The 27,213-nt window shown below is 46.3% G+C and overlaps 1 protein-coding gene across 10 annotated transcripts in view; it reads right to left on the bottom strand.

Moving 5' to 3' along the window:
* The window catches only part of ZBTB20 (zinc finger and BTB domain containing 20), a 1,072,531-nt gene that overhangs the window by 414,266 nt on the left and 631,052 nt on the right, over positions 1-27,213 (bottom strand). The gene's annotated exons all lie outside the window — the stretch shown is intronic.

Below are 27,213 nucleotides of genomic sequence, written 5' to 3'. Positions count from 1 at the left end.
TGACCTCACCGCAGAGCTTACCGCAATATGACAACTTACTGCCATTAAAGAAGAACTGTGGTGGAAATAACATAATAAATATTGTTTTTTTATTTTTTTGTACAATATCGTATTATATATTATTTAGTCAGTGTTTGTCCATTGTAAAGTTTTTTCTCTCCCTGATTTACATTCTGAAATTTATCCCAGGTGGTGACATCTCTAGTCCTGTCAGGTGCAGCACTGCAGAATGTTTGTTTACTGAGAGTTGCGAAGCCAGTGAAAATAATGTCTGGCCTAGAGGGCACTCAAAACTCACCTTTTCACTCTGGCCTACCACCCCTCACTGGTGCCCTAAACCCGCAGCCGAACTCTGGTCCCCTACCTTTCGTGCCCCTAACTCTCCCTTGTAAGCCTTCGGCAGGCTCCTCCTCCTTATGCTTCCTACCTGATCATGCAACTCCATTACTGTACACCCACCCTATCGATCTGAGTGAACTCGATTGGCCTAATCTCCATGCTCCCATCCAGTGACCTTGTACTCATTCTGTGCTGCGTGATCTGGTTTGAATTTATCTCTAGATTGTAAGCTCACAAGGGCAGGGACCTCCTCCTAGTGTTTCTCACATTGATGTAATTTCATCATATGCACATGTACCAACTACACATCAACTATGTATGTATTTGTATTTATTCTATTCAATGTCATGACTGTACAGTGTCTTGTATTTCTTATGCATATTTGTTCCCCATTATTTGTTTGTACTTTGTACAGCGCTACGGAAGATGTTGGCGCTATATAAATAAAAAATAATCATTTATTCCTGTATTGTCTTATTGCTGTATGTCACCCCTAAATATTGTCTGTGACCTCAACTAATGTACAGCACTGAGTAATATGTTGGCACTTTATAAATACAATAAATAAATAAAATAAATAGTCTCCCAGAATGCACAGGGAGGAGAATTCTGCAAGCTAAACAGCCTAGGCTGAGCGTCACTGGGAGGGAGGGGCTATATACAGGAAGCGTTTCTGATGCTGAAACTAGGAGAATTACAGTAAAAGTGGGTATTATGATTAATTTACTACATTCTACTGTATGTTACTGAAGTGCCTCACTTGAAGTGGTAGGATTATGAAAGTTACATTTTTTTAAATACTAGTTGCCTGACTGTCATGCCGAGCTTTTGTCTTTAACTGCGTCTGAGTTCTTGTAGCCAGTACATTCGAGAGGAGTTAGACCACCTGACCTGCATGCAATTTTTGTATTTTTGGATGTTACAACCCCCTTTAACCAGTATTTTAAAAGTGATTTCTCAGAGATCAGATAGCCAGCAGGCTTAAAGCAAGACACAAAAAAAATGTTTTTCTAAAAGTGCTTCAAAGATCCAGAAAAAAAACTTGTGCTTGGGGAGGGGCCTTCAGCTCCCGTCAGACTAGAAGGACCCTGATATGGCTGTCTACTGTACTGCCTGAGCTCAGTGCATCTAACGGGATTACGTAAAGGAAAATGATGCTTTCCTCTGTATTGTTTTCCTTTTTTTCTCCTTTGTTTTCTGGAACACAGGTTCTCTGCACATGGTACACGCACCCCAGGGGGCACTTCTGATGGGTTCAGGGGGTACTTCTGCTTGTCAGAGCCAATTCATCTCAACAAGTTTTCGGCTTTTGAAACTAGTAAATAATATATAAACCAAACACAGCGGTAGTTGTTGTCTTTTTTGTTTTATTTTTAGTCTTCTTGCAACATAACAACATAACTGGAGAACAGTCATACATCAATAAGGTGTGCAGCCTAATAAATGCCAGTGTCAAGGGGTACTTGAGGCAATGCCACCAACCCCGGAGTGAGGGGGGCACTTAGTACACGGCGGCTTCTACCGAGGGGTACAGCGCAGCAAAAAAAGCCTCTCAGTCACTTGTGATTAAATGGTTCAAAGTGATAATCGTTCCAAAAAACTGACATGAATAATTATTTTTATGCAATAAAGTACACGGAAAATACAGCAAGGGGTGGAGAATCAATATTTGGTGCCACCTCCTTTCACCTTTAACACAGAAGCAGTTCTAAGTCGTACATGTAAAAAAGGCACCCGGGAAAAGGAGCAGCACAGTAGCAGCTAGTAGAATATGGGCAAAAGCATTGACATTCTACTACTTAAAGAACACCTAAACTAATAAACTATTGTGTCTATCTTCCTTCTCCTAAAAAATGACTTTTTAAGATATTCCACAGTTTTATTTCATGTTTAAATCTACTTTTTAAGTTTTAACTGTTTTATTGTTTATTGCTCAATGACACATTCATTGAAGTATGCCAGAGCTTAAATCTACGAACTATTGACCATTTTTATCTCTTTCCTACTCTCAGAAGCCATTTTCTGCTAGGAAAGTGTTTTATAGTTGGAATTTCTTATCAGTGAGGGTCACACTGTAGTCACTTCCTGTCTGAGTCAGGACTGAGTCAGCCACTTACATACCTGATATTTAACTCTTTCAGGTAGAGAAAGAAAAAGAGGAACACAGCCTAGTTATTTGTGTGCTTGGCACTGTACATACCCATGTCTATCTCATCATGTCACATGTCACTTCGGGTATCCTTTAATTCTGATAGTAAAATATTGGTAATCTTTACAGATATTTTACTATGATCCAACCTAACCATATTCTCACACAGAACCCTCCTACTGATGTCTAACCCTAAGTCCCCCCCCTCACCCCCGTGGTGCCTGACCTTAACTCCCGCCCCCCAGTGCCCAACCTTAACCCCCAAATAGTGCCTAACCTTAACCCCTGAGGAGCTCCTCCCACCACATACTCCTAACACTAAAGACCCCCGCCTCCTAACCCCTGATATTTTGTTAAAAGCCACAATAATTGGCTATAAACAGTAAATGGAGGGTGCCGGGGCTACACCCTATGCAACTTGCTTTTATAAATAGTGGGTGCTTCGTGCCCTCTATTTATAGCCTCAATTTGCATAGTGGGTGGCGTCCATTAATGGTCAACTTTACGCATGAGGTTCAATTACAACACATTTATTCAGAAAGCCTATAAATAAGTCTAAAAAAACGACAAAAAAAACACACAGGCACCTGTGGTCTCTACTGATCTCTGACATTCATCTTAGCCACTGTTACTCCCGCTCCTCTGATGCTGCCCCTCACTGCCAATCCCTCCACTGAATGCCGATTACCCAGAGAGTCTAGTTCAAACTACCCTCCATACATTTCCTCAGTTATTCCCAGATGTTATGCTACCTGCAAACATTACGCTGCATACAAAACTCTCTCCAGAGGTTTACCACAGTCACCTCTCACTCCTGTGTACAAGACTTCTCACTAGCTTCATCCTTCCTTTAGAATTCCCTCCCACAGCTCGACTGTGGAAATCTGAGCCTTGAAAAGGTGAAATGTGTCTCTATAGACAAGCCTATAAACTGTCAAAGTCTCCCTCCAAGGACATATTTGCATCTGCAGCAGATGCCGACAGCCTCACTGCTTCATCTGCCCGCCCCCTAGTATCCTGTTCTAATGTCCCCACTCTACTCACCTCTACAATGTAATGCTCATAAACTATATCTTTGTTTATGGTACCCGGTCTAGCCTGATAAAGGAACAATGGAGAAGCATAGACAGATAAAGGGATTTGGATCAAAAATAGGGACATTCCCTCTAAAACAGGGGTGTCAAACTTAAATACAAAGTGGGCCGAAAGTGAACACACACTGGGACCTACTCGCACGCCGACCTCAATGTCTACTGGCCACCAAATAAAGTTCCCTGGTGTTAATGGCCCCTCTCCAACCCCTATGCAGTTCCCTGGTGTCTAGTTGTCCTCCCCCCTCCCCTGTACAGTTCCTTGGTGTCTAGTTGTCCTCCTTCCTCCCCTGTACAGTTCCCTGGTGTCTAGTTGTCCTCCTCCATCCCCTGTACAGTTCCTTGGTGTCTAGTTGTCCTCTTCCCTCCCCTGTACAGTTCCCTGGTGTCTACTTCTCCTCCTCCCTCCCCTGTACAGTTCCCTGGTGTCTAGTTGTCCTCCTCCCTCCCCTGTACAGTTTCCTGGTGTCTAGTTGTCCTCCCCCCTCCCCTGTACAGTTCCTTGGTGTCTAGTTGTCCTCCTCCCTCCCGTGTACAGTTCCCTGGTGTCTAGTTGTCCTCCTCCCTCCCCTGTACAGTTCCCTGGTGTCTAGTTGTCCTCCTCCCTCCCCTGTACAGTTCCTTGGTGTCTAGTTGTCCTCCTCCCTCCCCTGTACAGTTCCCTGGTGTCTAGTTGTCCTCCTTCCTCCCCTGTACAGTTCCCTGGTGTCTAGTTGTCCTCCTCCCTCCCCTGTACAGTTCCTTGGTGTTTAGTGGCCCCTCCTTCCCCTATACAGTCCCCTAGTGTTTAGTGGTCCTTCCTCCCCTGTACAGTTCCCTGGTGTCTAGTGGCCACCACCCTCCCCTATACAGTTCCCTGCTGTCTAGTGCTTTCCCCGTACCCCCCCCAATGGCTTTCCTTCACCTCCAATATAGCTTCCCTGGTGGTCTTGAGTGGGCCAAACATAATGCAAAGTGGGGAAACCACTTGAGGGCCAAATTCAATGGCTCTGAGGGCCAGATTTGGCCCGCGGGCCGTAGTGTGATATGTACACTCTAAAAGATCGACATGTTGTACATAGGCACTGCTATCTCATGTCTAATGTTCTTGCATGTTGGACACCACGCATGGTGCTCTACACCAAACCACACACAGTGTGATTAAACTGCTATAGTGGGTCATTACTAGCATCTTAGAAAATGAGGCATACTTAATCTGCATGATGCACTTTTGCCAATCCTCTTGCACTATACCACGCCCACTATTGACAGGCATAGAGGTCTGGCAATTAGAGCTAAGGGGGATCCCCACAATCACAAGATCTCTTTCTGCTTATTACCTGTCACGGTGGCTGGAGTTGGGTGTGGGGGGCTAGCATATTTCAGAGCTGGATTTTTTTCGCTCACTACCTTGAAACAAAAATCAAGAAAGTCTGAGCTGAAGAAATGTTTATTGTATACAACAAAAACACATTTCAGCTGCACATTTTAAGTGAACTCCTGCTGTGTGCAGGTCTTCAGTTAGTCTTTATGGGTGCTACGCAAGACAGCTAAAAAGCTGCCATGAATCGCTTGGTGATAGAAAAGGAGATAATTTATGCATGGATTTGTGTGTATGTGTAAATTTATGCACGCAAACTGCCATCAAATTAATGCAAAACATTTCTCACAGGTGTTTGCTGGTTAATAATAACATACATTTTGGCTGTGTGTTTGGGGATTTTTGCAATACTATAAAATGAAGCAGGGCTGGAAAGACGCCTCCCTGGTGGCAGAGAATGATGGGAAAGAACGGGCTTGTACTTTGAAGTGTTGACCCTGAAGTGACAATGAAGAGAGCGCTGCTGAGATGATACGCAGCCTAACCTACAATCAGAGTTACAGCAAAACGCCACGAAATCACAGCCATGGTGAGGATTCCGAATCTTGCAAAGGCCAATACTTGATGAAAAACTTTATTTAAAGAGGCCCTGTAGTGACATATAGCAGTATGCAGTAAATGATTCAGGATGCCCACTTTTATGGTAATTATCCTGATTTCAGCATCAGAAACACTTCCTATATCTATATATTGCTGTATATTGGTATGTAGCTCCGCCCTCCCAGTGATGCTTAGCCTGGGCTGTTTGATATGTGGAAATCTCCTCCCAGAGCATTCTGGGAAACCATATTTGCTACTGGCTTAAAGTCAATGGTAACCTGTAAAAAAAAATTCTATCAGATACCTAAGGAGAGGGAAGGCTCTGGGTTCTATAGAGGGTTCCCGCTCCTCTCACGGATCCCATGTTCCAGCGCTGGCTCCTCCGGTAGCAGAATTCAACCTAATTGGTAAAATACTTCTTTCAGCCGAAGGAGGCTTTGGAAGTCTTTGGGAGCAGTCACCACTCCATACTGCTCTGGCACGAGCACGCTCACTCTCGCGATCACACAGGCGCAGTACTGAGCCGCCTGTACTAGGGAGCACTCGTAGCTCCGTACTGCTCCGGCGCGAGCACACTCACTTGTGCGATCACGCAGGCACAGTACTGAGCTGCCTGTCTTAGGGAGCACTCGCAGCTCCGTGCTGCTCTGGCGCGAGCATGCTTACTCACGAAATCACGCAGGCGCAGTACTGAGCCACCTGTATTAGGGAGCACTCCCAGCTCCATACTGCTCCGGCGCGATCACGCAGGCGCAGTACTGAGCTGCCTGTCTTAGGGAGCACTCGCAGATCCATACTGCTCTGGTGCGAGCACGCTCACTCACGCGATCATGCAGGCGCAGTACTGAGCCACCTGTATTAGGGAGCACTCCCAGCTCCATACTGCTCCGGCGCACGCACGCTCACTCACTCGCGTGATCACGCAGGTGCAGTACTGAGCCGCCTGTATTAGGAAGCACTCGTAGCTCCGTACTGCTCCGGCGCACGCACGCTCACTCGCGTGATCACGCAGGCGCAGTACTGAGCCACCTGTATTAGGGCGCACTCGTAGCTCCGTACTGCTCCAGCGCACGCACGCTCACTCGCGTGATCACGCAGGTGCAGTACTGAGCCGCCTGTATTAGGGAGCACTCCCAGCTCCATACTGCTCCGGCGCACGCACGCTCACTTGCGTGATCACGCAGGCGCAGTACTGAGCCGCCTGTATTAGGGAGCACATACCCATGCTGGGTGGGAGAAATATCTCCGTAAATGACAATTGTTTTCTTTTTTTAACACACAATTGTCAATTTATAGAGATATTTCTCCCACTCAGCATGGGTATGTGGAAAAATACACCCCAAAACACATTATACTACTTCTCCTGAGTACGGCGATACCACATGTGTGGCACTTTTTTGCACCCTAACTGCGCTAAGGGGCCCAAAGTCCAATGAGTACCTTTAGGATTTCACAGGTCATTTTGAGAAATTTCGTTTCAAGACTGCTCCTCACGGTTTAGGGCCCCTAAAATGCCAGGACAGTATAGGAATCCCACAAATTACCCCATTTTAGAAAGAAGACACCCCAAGGTATTCCATTAGGAGGATGGTGAGTTCATAGAAGATTTTTTTTTTTTGTCACAAGTTAGCGGAAATTGATCTTAATTGTTTTTTTTCACAAAGTGTCAATTTCTGCTAACTTGTGACAAAAATAAAATCTTCTATGAACTCACCATACTCCTAACGGAATACCTTGGGGTGTCTTCTTTCTAAAATGGGGTCATTTGTGGGGTTCCTATACTGCCCTGGCATTTTAGGGGCCCTAAACCGTGAGGAGTAGTCTTGAAACCAAATGTCGCAAAATGACCTGTGAAATCCTAAAGGTACTCATTGGACTTTGGGCCCCTTAGCGCACTTAGGGTGCAAGAAAGTGCCACACATGTGGTACCGCCGTACTCAGGAGAAGTAGTATAATGTGTTTTGGGGTGTATTTTTACACATACAGATGCTAGGTGGGAGAAATATCTCTGTAAATGACAATTATTTGATTTTTTTTACACACAATTGTCCATTTACAGAGAGATTTCTCCCACCCAGCATGGGTATGTATAAAAATACACCTCAAAACACATTATACTACTTCTTCTGAGTACGGCGATACCACATGTGTGACACTTTTTTGCAACCTAGGTGCGCTAAGGGGCCTAACGTCCTATTCACAGGTCATTTTGAGGCATTTGGATTCTAGACTACTCCTCACGGTTTAGGGCCCCTAAAATGCCAGGGCAGTATAGGAACCCCACAAGTGACCCCATTTTAGAATGAAGACACCCCAAGGTATTCCGTTAGGGGTATGGTGAGTTCATAGAAGATTTTTTTTTTGTCACAAGTTAGCGGAAAATGACACTTTGTGAAAAAAAAACAATACATATCAATTTCCGCTAACTTGTGACAAAAAATAAAATCTTCTATGAACTCACCATACTCCTAACGGAATACCTTGGGGTGTCTTCTTTCTAGAATGGGGTCATTTGTGGGGTTCCAATACTGCCCTGGCATTTTAGGGGCCCTAAACCGTGAGTAGTTGTCTTGAACCCAAATGTCTCAAAATGACCTGTGAAATCCTAAAGGTACTCATTGGACTTTGGGCCCCTTAGCACAGTTAGGCTGCAAAAAAGTGTCACACATGTGGTATCGCCGTACTCAGAAGAAGTAGTATAATGTGTTTTGTGGTGTATTTTTACATATAACCATGCTGGGTGGGAGAAATATCTCTGTAAATGACACATTTTTGATTTTTTTTACACACAATTGTCCATTTACAGAGAGATTTCTCCCACCCAGCATGGGTATGTGTAAAAATACACCACAAAACACATTATACTACTTCTCCTGAGTATGGCGATACTACATGTGTGACACTTTTTTGCAGCCTAGGTGCGCTAAGGGGCCCAACGTCCTATTCACAGGTCATTTTGAGGCATTTGTTTTCTAGACTACTCCCCACGGTTAAGGGCCCCTAAAATGCCAGGGCAGTATAGGAACCCCACAAGTGACCCCATTTTAGAAAGACGACACCCCAAGGTATTCCGTTAGGGGTATGGTGAGTTCATAGAAGATTTTATTTTTTGTCACAAGTTAGTGAAAAATGACACTTTGTGAAAAAAACAATAAAAATCCAATTTCTGCTAACTTTTGACAAAAAAATAAAATCTTCTATGAACTCATCATACACCTAACAGAATACCTTGGGGTGTCTTCTTTCTAAAATGGGGTCACTTGTGGGGTTCCTATACTGCCCTGGCATTTTACGGGCCCAAAACTGTGAGTAGTCTGGAAACCAAATTTCTCAAAATGACTGTTCAGGGGTATAAGCATCTGCAAATTTTGATGACAGGTGGTCTATGAGAGGGCAAATTTTGTGGAAACGGTCATAAGCAGGGTGGCCTCTTAGATGACAGGATGTATTGGGCCTGATCTGATGGATAGGAGTGCTAGGGGGGTTACAGGAGGTGATTGATGGGTGTCTCAGGGGGCGGTTAGAGGGGAAAATAGATGCAATCAATGCACTGGGGAGGTGATCGGAAGGGGGTCTGAGGGGGATCTGAGGGTTTGGCCGAGTGATCAGGAGCCCACACGGGGCAAATTAGGGCCTGATCTGATGGGTAGGTGTGCTAGGGGGTGACAGGAGGTGATTTATGGGTGTCTCAAGGTGTGATTAGAGGGGGGAAATAGATGCAAGCAATGCACTAGCGAGGTGATCAGGGCTGGGGTCTGAGGGCGTTCTGAGGTGTGGGCGGGTGATTGGGTGCCCGCAAGGGGCAGATTAGGGTCTAATCTGATGGGTAACAGTGACAGGTGGTGATAGGGGGTGATTGATGGGTAATTAGTGGGTGTTTAGAGGAGAGAAGAGATGTAAACACTGCACTTGGGAGGTGATCTGATGTCGGATCTGCGGGCGATCTATTGGTGTGGGTGTGTGATCAGATTGCCCGCAAGGGGCAGGTTAGGGGCTGATTGATGGGTGGCAGTGACAGGGGGTGATTGATGGGTGGCAGTGACAGGGGGTGATTGATGGGTGATTGACAGGTGATCAGTGGGTTATTACAGGGAATAACAGATGTAAATATTGCACTGGCGAATTGATAAGGGGGGGGGTCTGAGGGCAATCTGAGCGTGTGGGCGGGTGATTGGGTGCCCGCAAGGGGCAGATTAGGGTCTAATCTGATGGGTAACAGTGACAGGTGGTGATAGGGGGTGATTGATGGGTAATTAGTGGGTGTTTAGAGGAGAGAATAGATGTAAACACTGAGCTTGGGAGGTGATCTGATGTCGGATCTGCGGGCGATCTATTGGTGTGGGTGGGTGATCAGATTGCCCGCAAGGGGCAGGTTAGGGGCTGATTGATGGGTGGCAGTGACATGGGGTGATTGATGGGTGGCAGTGACAGGGGGTGATTGACAGGTGATCAGTGGGTTATTACAGGGAAGAACGGATGTAAATAATGCACTGGCGAATCGATAAGTCAGGGGTTTGAGGGCAATCTGAGCGTGTGGGCGGGCGATTGGGTGCCCGCAAGGGTCTAATCTGATGGGTAACAGTGACAGGTGGTGATAGGGGGTGATTGATGGGTAATTAGTGGGTGTTTAGAGGAGAGAATAGATGTAAACGATGGATTTGGGAGGTGATCTGATGTCGGATCTGCGGGCGATCTATTGGTGTGGGTGGGTGATCAGATTGCCCGCAAGGGGCAGGTTAGGGGCTGATTGATGGGTGGCAGTGACAGGGGGTGATTGATGGGTGGCAGTGACAGGGGGTGATTGACAGGTGATCAGTGGGTTATTACAGGGAAGAACGGATGTAAATAATGCACTGGCGAATCGATAAGGAAGGGGGTTGAGGGCAATCTGAGTGTGTGGGCGGGCGATTGGGTGCCCGCAAGGGTCTAATCTGATGGGTAACAGTGACAGGTGGTGATAGGGGGTGATTGATGGGTGATTGATGGGTAATTAGTGGGTGTTTAGAGGAGAGAATAGATGTAAACGATGGATTTGGGAGGTGATCTGATGTCGGATCTGCGGGCGATCTATTGGTGTGGGTGGGTGATCAGATTGCCCGCAAGGGGCAGGTTAGGGGCTGATTGATGGGTGGCAGTGACAGGGGGTGATTGACGGGTGATTGACAGGTGATTGACAGGTGATTGACAGGTGATTGACAGTTGATCAGGGGGGATAGATGCATACAGTACACAGGGGGGGGGAGGGTCTGGGGAGAATCTGAGGGGTGGGGGGGTGATCAGGAGGGAGCAGGGGGCAGTTTAGGGACTAAAAAAAAAATAGCGTTGACAGATAGTGACAGGGAGTGATTGATTGGTGATTAGGGGGGTGATTGTGTGCAAATGGTGGTCTGGGGGGTGGGCAGGGGGGGGGGTCTGAGGGGTACTGTGGGCGATCAGGGGGCAGGGGGGGGCAGATCAGTGTGTTTGGGTGCAGACTAGGGTGGCTGCAGCCTGCCCTGGTGGTCCCTCGGACACTGGGACCACCAGGGCAGGAGGCAGCCTGTATAATACACTTTGTATACATTACAAAGTGTATTATACACTTTGTAGCGGCGATCGCGGGGTTAACAACCCGCCGGCGCTTCCGATTGGCCGGCGGGTTGACGTCGCGGGTGGGCGGAGCCTATTGCCGGTGGATGCGCGCGCATCCCAGCGCGCGATCCCTGGCCAGAGAGTGCCCCAGGACCTGACGCCAATCTGCGTTACGTGGTCCTGGGGCTGCCACTTTGCCGCCGCCAATATGAAGTAGGCGGTCGGCAAGTGGTTAATTGGAACGGATATTAAAAAAATTGTATCGTGTGTGTGTGGCCACCTTAAAACCTGACAGAGCAGGCTAACCACTGAATACTTACCTGTTCTGGGATTCCACTTTACAAAGGAACTGTAGTGAAAATAACATAATGAATAACATTGCTTATTGTTTACAATATCTCTATATATAAAATACAAGAGTCCCTGCATCCTGTCCCTGTGTCAGTGCTTTTGCGCTACTGTGCATGTCCTGCACAGACACAGATGTGGGGACAGGATGCAGGACGGAGCAGGAGGCGAGCACGCGCACCTGTCGTGCGCACCGTTTGCCGTGCAAGCGCCTGCACTGTCCTGCGTTCTGTCCCAACGGCTGTGTCTGTGCAGGACATGCGGCAAGCAGCAGTGAAAGACCTAGAGCCCGTTTTTAAATGAGCTTAGGTCAGCTAGTTAATTTATAAATGATTTAGTCAATGTTTGTCCATCGTAAAATCTTTCCTCTTCCTGATTTACATTCTGAAATGTATCACATGGTGACATCTTTACTGCTGGCAAAGTGAAACATGACAGAATGTTCTTTACTGAGAGTTCCAAAGCCAGTACAAAATATACCTGGTCTCCTAGACTACTCTTGGGGAGGAGAATTTTGCATAGCTAAACAGCCTGGGCTGTGACATCACTAGGAGGGTGGGGCTACATACCAATATACAGCAATATATAGCGATAGGAAGTGTTTCTGATGCTACAAGTGGGTATCCAGAATAATAATTACTCCATCCTACTATATTTTAAAACGGACCTGAACTCAGAACTTCCTGTCTGCTCTAACAGATAAGCAACAGCATAATAATAATGATAATAAGCTGATAAAAATCCTGCAATAAATCTTCAGTGTGTCTACTTTGTGCTTTCATGGATGCAGACGTATTGTAACATCCTGTGCTTTCGAATGAGCTTCTCTGCCATGGCAGTCAGATGACACAGGGGAGAGATCAAATTACCAATTGTGATTAGTCACAGATGAGGGGGAAGTAGACCGGCTGAACTCTCTAAATACATACAGGGTGCATTTCTCTGTGTCTTACTTCTGTCCTGTGCCAGAGTACAGGGCCTCTTTAACATTGACGCTTAGTGTATGAATACAGGTAGGGAGAGTATGATAACAGTTAGGCCGCTGCTGCTGCAGAAGCCTTTTGAGGTCAGAGCGGAGGGATTATGGAGCCCGCTGCTAATGATGGTCGTTTCCCTGCAGTAATGGGACATTTGTATGCTGCACTAATTCCTCTAACATAATTTGGCACTCTGGTTGAGATTTCCTGGTGAGGAACGCTGGTGGGGGGGGGGGGAGCCGGACCGGAGGGGGGGCAGAGCCGGACCGGAGTACATCTTAGGGGAGCCGGACCGGAGTACATCTTGGAGACACGGCCGTGGCTTTGCCGGAGTACATTGGTCTACTGATGTCCTTTAGCGCCGGGGATTAAAGCCTAATTAGGGTGGGGCGGACTGCGTCACAAAGAATGCGATTGTGTTACGGACTTCAGAGGAGGGCAAAGCCGCCCGACGTGGGAAAACAAGCGCCGCGCTTTATCCGGACTGCTATATAAAGCTAATTCAATAAAAGCGCATTCCATAGACAGGAAGGGGTTAAATGCCACATGCTGCGGGGCTATAAAGGGAATCTGAAGTGAACATAAACGATAATTAATAGTACGTGTAGTGCAGCTAAGAAATAGAACATTAGTAACAGAGATATGAGTCTCATATTGTTTCCAGTACAGGAAGAGTAAAGAAATGTCTCTTTATCTATGCAGAAAAGAGCTTCTCTGAGCTCCCCGACTAATTTAGTCAGAGAGTAGTGCTATTTTCTGAAGCACTTGTACATCAAAGTAACAGTGAAACACAACTTCAGATAAGAGTTTACTGCTGGGAAGTTCAAAGGGTCATTAGCTCTGCTCTGTTTCATAGTTTAAAATGCAGAGTGTGGTTTGTAAACTTCAAATATTAGAGAATGATGCAATGTTATTAAAAATAAAAAAAAGCTGTATAACTGAAACTAATTTCTTTGCTACTAATGTACTAATCAGTCATACTACAATTACAATTCATTAAATCATACTTTTTTTTGTTTGTTCAGTGTCACTTTAACACCTCTCGTTATGTCGTACTGGAGCGGTCTTTCACTCCACATTATAATGTTGTCATAAATATTGATAAGACTTTCTGCAATTTGTTGTTATAAAAAACAAAACAAAACAAAAACTAATTTCAGTCTATAAAGCTCTCGGTAAGCTCAAATTGTTTTTTCACTGCAACCTTGGCAACGGTATTCTTACTGTTTGGAGTACTGTTGCCATGAGACTATCAGGGAAACTCCCAAATTGTGGCTGCAGTTCTTACCTGCAGAGAGCAGGAGTCATCGTATGCATTTTTAACACCTGAACTAATCCAATGAGTGGCAGCAAACGGTGACACAGCGATCTGGCAGTACCAGTTAGTGCACGTACACAGGGCCAGCTCTTCCATAGGGGCAAACTAGGCAATTGCCCAGGGCCCAGAGGCAGCTGTATGGGGCCTCCAGGTCCAGTGACTCCACACCGCGGAGTGTTGTCATGTGTCCCGCCAGTCCCGCCAGTGCACTCCCCTTTCACCCTTCATCGTCCTTCTGGTCTACCTCACTGTTGTGTCAGCAGAATTTTCTGAGCAATTTCATGGGGGAAAGCAGGGCCCAAGAATCGCTTTACCTGAAACCGCTGCGGAAGTTACTCCGCTTCTAAGTGGCAAAATCGCTCTCAAAAACAAAAGCATTTTTCAGAGCGTCTTGCAGCTGCAAGTGGATTCCAGGCTTCACTGTTCTAAATGGGGCATTCTCACCTCTACAATGCAACCCACCAAGCAGTATCAATGGTCCGATGCACTCATGTCTGCAGAACGCAGAGGCGCTCCCAATTTCTGGCACCGCACCGGATTCAGAATGCGACGCACAGAGATAGAGCGGATAGAGAAACAGTGACAAATTGCCCCAGAGAAAACACCTGAAGGTCGGTCAAGTCCCCCTTACAGGATCCGGTCAAGATGTCGTCTTAAAAGCAGGCATTTTTTCCTTGCTTTGATTTCCAGTTCCTTCGAGAGACAAGAGCACAGAGAAGTGGTTTGTACTGCGTTAGCGGTCAGCAATACATGGGAAGAGAAAAAGAAAATAAACTGCAAAAATTGTGCTTTTAATTACTATCCAAAATGGTGCAACTTTCAGGGATCTAGGCGATAAAATACACTTGTAAGCAATCTGTTAATTCACCGTTTCAGCAACTAGTATGCAAAATTAAAAAAAATGTACCAGGACAGTCAGCATCTGCCAGGCAATAAAAATCATCCAGTTGTTGTGTAATACAGACAACCAAGTGGCACTGTTGTAGGCTGAGTCACAATTATACCTACAGAAAGGTGCATACTGGGAGCTTTACCAGCTGTTGTCAATTATAAACCTCTATCCTAGTGACCCCGTGCTGCCATGCCTCCTCCTTCCAGCCTGTGCCTATCAGTGCGGCCATGCCTCCTCCTTCCAGCCTGCACCTATCAGTGCTGCCATGCCTCCTCCTTCCAGCCTGCACCTATCAGTGTCCTGCGCTGCCATGCCTCCTCCTTCCAGCCTGCATCTATCTGTGCTGCCATGCCTCCTCCGCCCAGCCTGCACCTATCAGTGCTGCCATGCCTCCTCCTTCCAGCCTGCACCTATCAGTGTCCTGCGCTGCCATGCCTCCTCCTTCAAGCCTGCACCTATCAGTGCTGCCATGCCTCCTCCTTCCAGCCTGCACCCATCAGTGCTGCCATGCCTCCTCCAACCAGCTTGCATCTATCAGTGCTGCCATGCCTCCTCCAACCAGCTTGCATCTTTCAGTGCTGCCATGCCTCCTCCTTCCAGCCTGCACCTATCAGTGCTGCCATGCCTCCTCCTTCCAGCCTGCACCTATCAATGCTGCCATGCCTTCTCCAACCAGCCTGCACCTTTCAGTGCTGCCATGCCACCCTTCCAGCCTGCACCTTTCAGTGTCTCTGTGCTGCCATGCCTCCTCCAACCAGCCTGCACCTATCAGTGCTGCCATGCCTCCTCCTTCCAGCCTGCATCTATCAGTGTCCTGTGCTGCCACGCCCCCTCCTTCCAGCCTGCACCTATCAGTGTCCTGTGCTGCCATGTCTCCTCCTTCCAGCCTGCACCTATCAGTGCTGCCATGTCTCCTCCTTCCAGCCTGCACCTATCAGTGTCCTGTGCTGCCATGCCTCCTCCTTCCAGCCTGCATCTATCAGTGTCCTGTGCTGCCATGCCCCCTCCTTCCAGCCTGCACCTATCAGTGCTGCCATGCTTCCTCCTTCCATCCTGCACCTATCTGTGCTGCCATGCCCCCCCCCCCCCCTCCAGCCTGCACCTTTCAGTGTCCCTGTGCTGCCATGCCGCCTCCAACCAGCCTGCACCCTTCAGTGATGCAATGTCTCCTTCTTCTAGCCTGCACCTATCAGTGCCCTGTTCTGCCATGCTGCATCCATCCAGCCTGCACCTATCAGTGTCCCTGTGCTGCCAATGACCCCCCCCCCCCCCCCTTAGCCTGCACCTATGAGTGTCCCTGTGCTGCCATGTCTCCGCCTACCAGCCTTCGCTTTCAGGGGTCATGACGCTGCATACAGAGCCCCGTGCTCTCATCCGAGAAGCACAAAGATCATAAAAGTGGGGATCGAGTGTGGGATACGCGGCAAAAGGCCAGTGAGAGGAGGGTGGGGGTGTTCCTGACGCCGAGTGGGCGTTTTGCAGGAGTGCCTCTCCTGCAAGGGATGCTCCTTCCCCCTTGAGATTGCCGACAAGCTGCATGTCAGCAATATTGGGGGGTGACAACGCGGCACAAAGGGGGCAGAGAGCGGTGCATAAGAAGCACAGAGGTACGTCATGCATTAGGGAACATGCCTCAGTGTCCTATCTCCCCCCCCCCCCCCACCTCGGGTACACTTTGAGCAGTTTACAAGCACCTCAAACTGTGACCGCTCCATTCCCATCAGTCCCCCGGCTAGTGGTCTAATCGTGGTCCCAGAAATCGGTGAACAGACATACATCTTATCCGCCTGCTCTACGAATACATGGCTATATTTCACACACATCTATTGCTCTGTAGTCTATTGAGGCCGTACAGTTCTTGGATTGAAAAGAAAAACTGGCTTTACAAGCCTAAATATTATTATGTAAATATATGTGTTGGATAAGAGACTCCAGCGCTAGCTCTATACTTTTATTCCCAGGGAGAGCATAAAACACACATGGAGTGTTACCAGAGTGAATAATATCCTTTAGCACAATAAAGGATGAGCTCCCCGGTCGAGCGCCGTACATCTTCCGCATCCGCGATGTATGTGCATAATGCATAGTTTACAGCCATTTGCTTGACGCTCTTCTGGGTCAAGTGAAGTGAAGAGCGTCTTTTATGGGCGTCGCAGGGACAGGCGGATTGCGGCGAAGGCTTGGAGTGTTATGGTTTTGTATTAAGCGTAATCCTCGTCGCTTTTCTGACTCCGTAAGAGAAACATCTGGTCTTCTTTAGATTCCCCTCGGATTCCTGACTTCAAAGAGAGTTATAAAGAATAACAAATACAAGCGCTGGCATGAAGAGGCGGAAGAAAGGAAACGAAGGCGCAAAGGACTGGTAAAAGAGAAGAAATGTCCTCACTTGACTGTCGGTGACAAGTGCCGTGGGCGATGTGGTGGGGCGCCAAATGGTGGAGAGATGGAGGGGAACCTCACCGGCTGGTGTTCTAGGTGACACTTGGGAACAGTTACGTGCGACACAAGCCATCGTGAACACATGTGGAGTCGAGTTCAGAATTTTATTTGAGTTTTTTTCCTACAGGAAACGTATTTATAGAGCACACCAAGCCACTCTTCCAAGTTCCCTGGAGGCTGCCATGTTCTTTTCAAAAACAAAGTGGCCAATGGGATAGACAACAGCACCATCAAATACTGCCACAGTCTAGCTCAGACGAATAGGAATGGCTACTGGTACCCAACAGCATGAAATCAATCCCCAGACATACACATTTGTGCATAGTTCTGCAAAGTTAATGACTAGCGTTGGTAAGTGGGGCAAACAACCGCTGTAGAGGCTGTGCAGCAAGTAGAGCTATCCACCCTTCAAGCAACTTGCCTCTTAATCCGCCTCATCCGTGCTGGCAAGTGGTTGTATGGCGTCTGCATTTCATTCCAATGCAGGACATTTGTGAAGCATGATCAACTGCGGATGACGCCCATCTGACCAGTGATCCAGCCATGTGTTTGAAGGCTCTATCTGGGATACATGCGGTGGCTTTGGATCCGTTGTTCTTCAGATGTCAACTGTTTGGGAACTGTGTTGCAAAACACATGGGGCCTGATTCACAAAGCGGTGATAACTCAGTTATCACGCCTAAAAGACTTTAGGCATGATAACCTTTGCACCACACTGGTGAAAAGCCAGTTTAGGCGTGATAAGTTTAGGTGTGATAAGTTTAGGTGTGATAAGTTTAGGCGTGATAAGTTTAGATAAGTGTAGATAGCGTGCAAAGTCCCGCACGCAAAGCAGCGCCATTAAACTCTATGCGAAGTGCACCAGACTTTGCTAGCGCAAAACTTTTGATCAGCTGTGCACTGCGGTGCTAACGCAGTTGGTGCTTAAACTTATCATGCCTAAACTTATCACACCTAAACTTATCACGCCTAAACTTATCATGCCTAAACTGAGTGTAGGCGTGATAAAGGGCTTTTCACCAGGGTGCTAACTGTTAGCACCGCTTTGTGAATCAGGCCCATGATGTTTGGCAGAGATATACAGATGCAGTATTTGGTATTCTTCAGAGATTCACTGAGATTTGGTGCTCTGTGTAGATTCCCTGAGATTTGGTGCTCTGCAGAGAGTCACTGAGGGCAGCCTGGATGTCTTTGCATTAATGACACGTTTATAGGTTACTGCTCTTATGCTTATGGACAGCTCACAGCATGAAGGAGTTATTAATCTCCAGATACTTTACCATCCAGAACCTTCCCCCAGGAGACCTTCTTGTCCTCTAGCTTGGTCACCTCCTTTCACTCCCATATCCAGGACTTCTCACGGGCATCCTCTCTCTTTTGGAACTCCCTCCATCAACCAGGGTGTCATGCCCCAAACCTGGAAACCTTCCAACCTACTCTCAAAACACACCTTTTCAGACAAGGCTATAATTTACTATAGGTAACATTGAAGGTTCACTGCCTCATGCTCTAACCCGTGTCTCCTTGCCTAGTGTCTCCATCCCACTACCCTCTAGATCGTAGCTAGGCAAACCACAGCCTGCGCTGCTTCTCCGGCCCTTTCGACAGTCGGACGGATTCCCCTCCTTTCCCCCTCCCTCCGTGAAAAGTTGCAAACGGGCAGTGGGATGAAACTCACCTCGCTCACCGATGTCACGCGTTGCATCTCCATGGCAACAGGACGCTGGCACGTCCTGATGTTACGTCATGCGATGCTCTGTTGCCATGGACATCGGTGAGCGAGGTGAGTTTCAAATGCCCCGCTGTCCGCTCGCAAACCTGGGATTTCATACATGTGTCCTGCGGTCCGCACAATGTGGCCCGGGCTGTGTAAAGTTTGCCCAGGCCTGCTCTAGATTGTAAGCCCACAAGGGCAGGGACCACCTCCTAGTGTTTTTTATTCTGCTGTAATTTACCATATGAACGTGTACCAGTATTGGTGATGTCTCACTACACATCAGCAATGTATGTCTGTATTTGTATTGCTGGAAGCCCCGATTGTACAGAGTACTGCACATCGCATGCATCTATGCCCCCCGCTATTTGTTTTGTACTATCTACAGCGCTACCGAAGATGTTGGCACTGTACAAATATAAAATAATAGGAAATCCAAGCTTATGATATTCTGAAGATTGCACGGTTAATCGCGGGAGCGACACACACGCGGAAGGGGATGTGAAGAGTCCTGAAACACAACCTGAGTTGGGCCATCGGCGTTCCCAGTGCAGGAATCACAGCTGCCCTAATAGGGACTGCGAGCCAAAAATGTGTTCTGACAAATGTGACATTGTCGTGTGACGGCTCCGACATTCTCCTCGCCGGATTCAGCCTGGCTCGTCAGTAAAGGTATGGAAGCAACACGTGTGATAATCTCATGTTGGCATGGGCGCCCGCCGCCTCGAGCACAGTGCCAGTCTGTACCGGGGGCCCGTCAGGCCTGTCTTCTGCTGGTAACGAGGGGAGGATGGGACGTCTGTATCCTGCTGGAACACTCTCATGCCAACTGCTCCTCACTCTCCTGATGGCCAAAATAATATTCAAATTCTAACACAGTGTTTAAAGAGAACCTGCGAATGCCAACATCTCTCACTAAATTAATTCCACTCATTGCTATTTTTCTCTCTCGCCTCCTTTACTTAAAAGCAAGATGTTTTAAATCAGGATGTGGATTGTAAGCCCGACGAAGGCTGCACAGCAGAAAGCTTGCTTATTCTTATTCATTTGTAGTTAGCGAATAAATGGCATCATCCTGATTTAAAACTTCTTGCTTTTACTGATGGCTAACACGGTACAATACCCTACTGCTCCTTTACTTAAAGCGGGATTGTCACCATAAAAATCTTATTTCAACAGCAACTGGTCTGAGTGTATTAAGTGATAAAGATGCTAATCCTGCATTCAAAACTTTTTCTGCTGTTATGGTTTGGAATTATCACCTTCCGTTGGAGCACTGGCCCTTTAATAGCCATTGCCAAACAGTTGCATGCTGGGGGTTCTTTTATCTATAATGTATTAATCCTCTTCCCTTTATTTCCCTGCCCAGCTACCTAGTTGAAACATCATCCTCTGCTCACTTGTGTTTACAAGCAAGGCTGAGGTGACTCAGCGATTGGAGGAGAAAAGAAAAGAAAGTTAAGGGAAGAAATGACATCAGGATTTAGCCTCAAACTGTGGGCAAAAGACATGGTTTCCACCAGGAAAAGGATTCTCTTCAATTACTATATAAAATTCACTGAAATCAAAACGTGGACATTTCAATACATGTGTTATGTAAGTAAATCAAGTATTTATCTACTTATATATGTGTTTTTTTTACCTGGCATAGTATGACTAATCCTACTGCCTTAACACAGATCAAGGTCCTCTTTCTCCAAGGGAAAGGTGCAAAGCAGATCCATGATGAAATGTCACCAACGTTGGGTGACACTGGCCTTACACAAGTAGCAGTTAAACGTTGGGTCACTTTTAAAACTGTCAATTTTGGTGTTGTAAGTGAGGAACCCAGTGGAAGGCCGGTCTCTGTGCTTGCAAATGTGAAAGCCATTCATACCACGATCATGGAGGTCAGACAACAGTATTGCTACACTCTCAAAAAACACCTAAAGGGATGACTTGGGAGTGTTTTGGAGGTAACTAATGCTGCCAGTGAGCAAGAATTCTATTTGCAGGGACTTAAAGTGAACCAGAGAAGAAGCACCCTCATGTATTTAACCATATATATCAGTGGGAATATTAGAGAAAACACCTACCTTGCTTTCTGCTTCATTCTTCACTGCTCAGCCTGCTTGTTATCAGCCCTGATAAAATCCCGACTAAGCATTCAGTCTGGCTTTGCTCAGGAATCATTATAGCCGAGTCTGTCTTCACTGATGTCTTTTCAAGCCCAAGCCCGCCCCCTCCTGGCTCTGATTTCCTGTTCTGTATATTTGCAGCCACACATAGAGCTGTGATGAGATGGGAGGAGCTGCTAATGTAAGGCCCGGTTCACATTAGCGGTCGCCGTCCGGAATCGCCGTGCCGGAGCCGGACCACATGCAGAACGGACGGAATGGACGCACGGCATAGCAATGAAAGCCTATGCGTCCGTTCACATGCGTCCGTTTCGTCCGGACCGGATCCGGCATAAGACCCAACATGCGCTATTTTTTGGTCCGGCTCCTCCGGCAGCCGTATCCGGAGCGGAGCCGGACTGCACCATCCGGCCAATACAAAGCAATGAGAACCGGAGAGCGCACAACACACTGGCTAAAAATCCGGATGTTCTACCCCACTTCCTATGCGTATTGAAGCGGCGATTTTGGATGGGGACACATGGGCAAGCATTTTGGAGTGGAGCAGCAGTGATTTTAAACGTGCTGGAGATGTTGGCAGTATGTCGGAGGTGGAGGTGAGTGCTAAACAGCGGAGGGCCTGATTCCACAGGTCCACCTTCTGCTGACCTCCCAAACCCCAACATTTTTATTCTATTTCTACTATCTTTTGCCAAACGGATCCGGATCGCATCCTGATGAACACCTGATGCAACCTGACCGGATCCGGATCGGATCTGGATCAGAACCGTACGGTTCCGATCCGGATCCGGTCCGGATCCGGTCAGGTCATCCGGTCCGTTTGACAGAGAACCGCAAGTGTGAACCGGGCCTAAGGGTGTATTGAAAAACTTTTTTTTTTTTTTTTTAGTCTATATTTGTTAGTCATAAGAGGTTTTTAGAAATGGTGATTTCATTTTGCACACAGCCCACTAAATAATATGCTTTTCTGATGAACTGTGTTTTGCTTGGAGTTTTAGTAAAATAAAACACAAAAAACGGCACACTAGAGCGGCGAAAATACCAGGTATAGTATTTATTTTGTAAAATCTATCAGGGAATATGTTTATTTTGTACCAAAGCGTTCATCTCTGGTTTCCTTGCATGGCATAGTTTTAGATACTTACCTTGAGAGGGGGAAGCCTCTGAGTCCTAAAGAGGCTTCTCCCGTCCTTCTTGTTCCAGCGCTGGGACCTCCGTAGTGTGGCCTTCTTGAGCATGTGCCTGGTAGCTCCGTCCCACTTGGCTTTCTTCAGCAATAGCCGGGCCGGATCGTGTCCACAGTACTGCACAGGTGCAGATGACTCGTGGCTGCGCAGTAGCATGGACCCAATCTGACAACTGCCAAAGGAAGCCAAGCAGGGCGGAGCTACTGTGCATGTGAGAGCCAACATTGGGTCCACCTGCGGACTTTAGGGGTTCCACCGCTGAACAGAGACTGCGGAGGACGACGGGTAAGCCTCTTCATGATTCAAAGGCTTCCCCCTCCCAAGTTGAGCACCCCATGGGGGCAATTTTTTTTTTTTTTTTGCTACAGGTACCCTTTAAAATTCCGCAGGGCAGATGTCACAAGTGCAGTGACATCGTGGGGGAATATGTAGAATAGCGTGGCAGTTACAGTTTCCTAGCTCAATTTTTTCCTGGGAAAGGCTCAATAATTGTCAGCACCCCTCGAAAAAACCCCCCAAAAAAACAACCAAACAAAACACATCAACTTATTTTTTTTAAGTTAACATCTGGTGTTGATTAAAAACTACATTTTTTATTTATGTATATTTTGTTGGGGGTGCATTGTGAAAATAACAAAATAAAGTGAAAAGCGTAGAAGCTTGAGAGCGATGGGAAGCAGGAGAGAGCGGCCGAGGCCTGCTAGGCAGAGGAGTCACGCGCGGTCAGAGCCTAGGCAACGCTGCTGAGGTTACGTTAAATAATCGGCGAGGGCTCCGATTGGCTGAGGCCCGGCTGAGCGCGGAGAGTAAATCCGTACTGTTCAGCGTGTAATTCTTTAGGCCTGCAGATTAACACTACAATGAGCTTCTCCCACCTCCTCCTCCTGCCTCAGATCTGTTTCCCCAGCGACTCGCACTTGTGTAAGGAGCTTTAAATAGCTGCGGAGTCTTCTGAGGTCAGCGCACTCAGGCGGCCCGGCCTGGAATGCAGCTCTGCGTATTTTCAGCCTTGTATGCAAACAGTCTATACGTTCAGCTACTATGTATAGCCGGGGATAGGAAACACGTGTGTAGCTGCTGTATGAATGAATGAGCGGGGATCGCCGCCAGGCCTGGGAACATGAAAAACGTGGCCTTTTTTCCCCTCTTTCTGATGACTTCACAGTAATCCAGCGCCGCGCCGCTACTACAAACGTCTCCAGGCCGCAGAAAGGAGCATGGACGATTATCACATGTCATTATTATTATTGCCTTTACCTTTCTAAAGAGAACCTGTCTGTCTACACACCTTTAGGGCCCATTCACACTAGAAGCACTTTTCTGAGCATTTTGCGATTGATTAGTGTTTTTTTTAAACCGCTCTCATTCACTTTCATTAAAATCGCGGTAAAAATTGCTGAAAAATCGCCACAATTTTGCAATCGCGAAAATTGCGACAATTTTTCGGCGATTTTAATAAAAGTGAACGGGAGCGTTTTTTAAAAACGCTAATCAAGCGCAAAACACTGAGAAAACCGCTTCTACTGTGAATGGGCCCTTAAAGTGGTTCTTTGGTGGTACTAAAAAAAACAAATCTGACACTTACCTGGGGCTCCTAGCGCTCTCATGTCCCACGCCGTCCTCCTACGATCCTCCGTTCTCCACCGCCGGTCCCCGTCTAATTACGCGTCTAATTAGACTGCCGCTGCGCGGCCGTGCTTGCTCCCGCACGCATCATCAGGAGCTTACCTCGCAGGCGCTTTACAAGAAAACTTCGTACTACGCCTGCACAGTAAGCTCCCGATGACGCGCAGGGGAGCGAGCACTACTGATCTAGTTAGAAGAATATTAGACCGCGACCGGCGGCGAGGAACCGAGGATCATAAGATGGCGGCGTGGGACAGGACAGCTGTAAAAGGCCGATAGAAGCCCCAGTTTTTGTTTTTTTAACACCACCAAAGAACCCCTTTAATATCTTTACTATTTGGAACACTAGGCCTGAGGCCTGCTACAGACCGCCACAGCTCCCTTTGAGAACCCTGTCCCTCTTTCTTCCTCATTTGTCCCTCTTTCAGGATTGATGTGCAGATCTATGTAAATATAAGTGTTTTTCTACAGAAAAATGTGTTTAATTGACTCTAAACTTTATTGCCATCTTTTAAATTGATATATTTCTTATTTCAAAATGTTAATATGAAGGAAAATGAACCAGGATAGAGAAGACCAGAGTGGGTTTGAATTATAAAACATATTTTTCTTATGAAATCTTTATGGTATGCACAACTAAGGGTGTGACAGGGGCGTGGTTAGGGGTGTGGCAGAGGTGTGGCTTAAGTGGCCCTCTTTCTTATCTTAAAAAGCTGGAAGGTATGTTTATAGAGACTCTGTAACTAAATTTTCAGCCTTATTTCTTCTATCCTATAAGTTCCTATACCTGTTCTAATGTGGTCTGGATTACTGCAGCCTTTTCTAGTTGCACTGTCTCTGTAATATATCTAATTTTATTTTCTTTGACAAGCTTTGTCGACCCAGGGAGGAATGGGCTGCCTCTGTTGTAATGGGGACAAGTTATGCACGCCCCCTGCAGGCTCTGTGTGTTTTGTTTACTCCTCTTCTTTCAGTTTCATCTTGATGCAGCTTGTGAGGCTGAGGGAGGAGGGAGCTGCCTGTCACATGCTGAGAAACTGTGACTAATTGAAGACTGGAATGCATGAACTTGTAGTATACTGTAACATGATATACAGTGGTGTGAAAAACTATTTGCCCCCTTCCTGATTTCTTATTCTTTTGCATGTTTGTCACACTCAAATGTTTCTGCTCATCAAAAACCATTAACTATTAGTCAAAGATAACATAATTGAACACAAAATGCAGTTTTAAATGATGTTTTTTATTATTTAGTGAGAAAAAGAACTGAAAACCTACATGGCCCTGTGTGAAAAAGAAATTGCCCCCTGAACCTAATAACTGGTTGGGCCACCCTTAGCAGCAATAACTGCAATCAAGCGTTTGCGTTAACTTGCAACGAGTCTTTTACAGCTCTCTGGAGGAATTTTGGCCCACTCATCTTTGCAGAATTGTTGTAATTCAGCTTTATTTGAGGGTTTTCTAGCATGAACCGCCTTTTTAAGGTCATGCCACAACATCTCAATAGGATTCAGGTCAGGACTTTGACTAGGCCACTCCAAAGTCTTCATTTTGTTTTTCTTCAGCCATTCAGAGGTGGATTTGCTGGTGTGTTTTGGGTCATTGTCCTGCTGCAGCACCCAAGATCGCTTCAGCTTGAGTTGACGAACAGATGGCTGGACATTCTCCTTCCGGATTTTTTGGTAGACAGTAGAATTCATGATCCATCTATCACAGCAAGCCTTCCAGGTCCTGAAGCGGCAAAACAACCCCAGACCATCACACTACCACCACCATATTTTACTGTTGGTATGATGTTCTTTTGCTGAAATGCTGTGTTACTTCTACGCCAGATGTAATGGGACACGCACCTTCCAAAAAGTTCAACTTTTGTCTTGTCGGTCCTCAAGGTATTTTCCCAAAAGTCTTGGCAATCTTTGAGATGTTTTTTTAGCAAAATTGAGACGAGTCTTAATGTTCTTTTTGCTTAAAAGTGGTTTGCACCTTGGATATCTGCCATGCAGGCCGTTTTTGCCCAGTCTCTTTCTTATGGTGGAGTCGTAAACACTGACCTTAATTAAGGCAAGTGAGACCTGCAGTTCTTTAGATGTTGTTCTGGGGTCTTTTGTGGCCTCTCGGATGAGTTTTCTCCGTACTCTTGGGGTAATTTTGGTCGGCCGGCCACTCCTGGGAAGGTTCTTCACTGTTCCATGTTTTTGCCATTTGTGGATAATGGCTCTCACTGCGGTTCGCTGGAGTCCCAAAGCTTTAGAAATGGCTTTATAACCTTTACCAGACTGATAGATCTCAATTACAGTACTTTTGTTGTCATTTGTTCCTGAATTTCTTTGGATCTTGGCATGATGTCTAGCTTTTGAGGTGCTTTTGGTCTACTTCTCTGTGTCAGATACCTCCTATTTAAGTGATTTCTTGATTGAAACAGGTGTGGCAGTAATCAAGCCTGGGGGTTACTACAGAAATTGAACTCAGGTGTGATAAACCACAGTTAAGTTATTTTTTTAACAAGGGGGGCAATCACTTTTTCACACAGGGCCATGTAGATTTGGAGTTTTTTTCTCACTAAATAATAAAAACCATCATTTAAAACTGCATTTTGTGTTCAATTATGTTATCTTTGACTAATAGTTAACGGTTTTTGATGAGCAGAAACATTTAAGTGTGACAAACATGCAAAAGAATAAGAAATCAGGAAGGGGGCAAATAGTTTTTCACACCACTGTGTATATATATATATACTCACACACACATACATACACACATATTAGTGTGTGTGTGCGTGTGTGTGTGTATGTATGTATATATATGTATAAATTTACACATACATCCCTTCCTGGTTAGCGGCCATATTTTGTGTTAGTAAACACTGCCTAAAACTGGTGATTAAAAGCCAGGATTGCGGCGGGGAGCGGCGGAAACGGCAAAGAGGGGCACAGGAGATCACAGTGACTTGATTGGTTTGTTTTTTATTGTACAAATAGGACAGTGCAGATTCTCTTTAACCACTTAATGACAAGCTGACTTATAAAAATGTCCTGCTAGAGCCTGTTAATAGCTCCAGGACGTTTTTATAAGTCAGACAGTGCTGCTGCCGCCGTGCGCGCTCCCGCGCTTGCACGTGCATTCCCAAGCACGTGCACGTGAAAATAGTGAAGAAAAAAAAACACCAAAGAAAAAATACACCTTTATTTCCAAATACTATATTGTCACCATACTTTGTACTAGGGACATCATTAAAATCTTGTGATAACCAGGACAAATAGGCAAATACAATGTGTGGGTTTTATGTACAGTAGCAGTGTTTATATTAAAACTATAGGGGATGAAATTGGAGAAATAGTGTATTTTTTCATTTTTTCCTTGTTTTTCCCTGTAAAATGCATAGAAAATATAAAGTAATTACTGAAAACAAATATCAACCCCCAAAAGCCCAATTGGTGGTGAAAAAAAAACAAGATATAGATCATTTCATTGTAATTAGTAGTGATTAAGCTATTGGCAAATGAAAGGGATGAGCACTGAAAGGTGAAAATCGCTCTTGTCTGTTA

This window comes from Hyperolius riggenbachi, chromosome 2, assembly GCF_040937935.1.
Source record: "Hyperolius riggenbachi isolate aHypRig1 chromosome 2, aHypRig1.pri, whole genome shotgun sequence".
NCBI lineage: Eukaryota > Metazoa > Chordata > Amphibia > Anura > Hyperoliidae > Hyperolius > Hyperolius riggenbachi.
This window is presented reverse-complemented; position numbering and strand designations above follow the sequence as displayed.